The 1,555-nt window shown below is 46.8% G+C and overlaps 1 pseudogene; it reads left to right on the top strand.

The window, feature by feature from the left end:
* The first annotated feature begins 265 nt into the window (after window positions 1-265).
* On the top strand, window positions 266-418 carry LOC129763838 (5.8S ribosomal RNA; annotated as a pseudogene).
* Window positions 419-1,555: the final 1,137 nt, after the last annotated feature.

Here is a 1,555-nt window from a genome sequence, read left to right as displayed (position 1 = left end):
AAGTTGAACGCATATTGCACATCGTACAATCATTGTGCGATGTACACATTTTTGAGTGCCGCCTATATTTACCAATTTAACTATATGCGCTGCTTAGGTAGCGCATATGCGTAATGGTGTTTTTCGGCCTTCAGTGGTGGAAAAACATTGAAGATAGTCAAACGTGCGAAGGCCCCGGCGCACGGCTTGATGAACACACGTCCCAAGATGAAAGTCTTTGTGTGTTCCATCTTCTCCATACATGAGATTGTTCTTATAGGCCTCAAATGATGTGTGACTACACTCGGCTCGTGGATCGATGAAGACCGCAGCAAATTGCGCGTCAGAATGTGAACTGCAGGACACATGAACACCGACAAGTTGAACGCATATTGCACATCGTACAATCATTGTGCGATGTACACATTTTTGAGTGCCGCCTATATTTACCAATTTAACTATATGCGCTGCTTAGGTAGCGTATATGCGTAATGGTGTTTTTCGGCCTTCGGTGGTGGAAAAACATTGAAGATAGTCAAACGTGCGAAGGCCCCGGCGCACGGCTTGATGAACACACGTCCCAAGATGAAAGTCTTTGTGTGTTCCATCTTCTCCATACATGAGATTGTTCTTATAGGCCTCAAATGATGTGTGACTGGATTCCCTGAGTAGCTGCGAGCGAAAAGGGATGAGCCCAGCACGTAGAGGTGGTGCGCGTTTGCGTGTCCACCGTGTTGCGTGGCATCTGGACACCTGAGACCTCCTACAAACGATAGGTTTACAGGCTGGGAGTTGCGAGTTGCAGAGAGGTGTACACTTCGATCCTCTCAGACTACCCATGCTTGAAGGTTGGCCTTGTACGTGTACGGTTGTTGTGTTTGAAAGAGAAGTCCTACTGTAGCTTAGTGCTGCATGTGGTGACTTCTCTTTTTTTTATTTAAACATTTTCGGGCACTTGAAGGTCCATGCCGAGTGTCGGAGATAGGCATGTGGATGGGGTACGTGTACGGTTGTTGTGGTTAGAAGAGAAGTCCTACTGCAGCTTAGTGCTGCATGTGGTGACTTCTCTTTTTTTCATTAAAAAATTTTCGGATGCCTGAAGGCATGTGGATGGGTCACATTCGACTGCAACGTGGTGCGTGAGCGATGATATGTGCGGGTAGTCACACTGATCGCGCATAGGATGGCTTCTATTGATTTGTTTCAAAAGAACCTTCCTCGAGGTGCACGAACTTTCTCAACACTTGAGATGCCTTATGCTAGACATAAGATAGGCATGTGGATGGGTCACATTCGACTGCAACGTGGTGCGTGAGCGATGATATGTGCGGGTAGTCACACTGATCGCGCATAGGATGGCTTCTATTGATTTGTTTCAAAAGAACCTTCCTCGAGGTGCACGAACTTTCTCAACACTTGAGATGCCTTATGCTAGACATAAGATAGGCATGTGGATGGGTCACATTCGACTGCAACGTGGTGCGTGAGCGATGATATGTGCGGGTAGTCACACTGATCGCGCATAGGATGGCTTCTATTGATTTGTTTCAAAAGAACCTTCCTCGAGGTGCACGAA

Source organism: Toxorhynchites rutilus, chromosome 1 (assembly GCF_029784135.1).
Source record: "Toxorhynchites rutilus septentrionalis strain SRP chromosome 1, ASM2978413v1, whole genome shotgun sequence".
NCBI classification, from domain to species: domain Eukaryota; kingdom Metazoa; phylum Arthropoda; class Insecta; order Diptera; family Culicidae; genus Toxorhynchites; species Toxorhynchites rutilus.
This window is presented reverse-complemented; position numbering and strand designations above follow the sequence as displayed.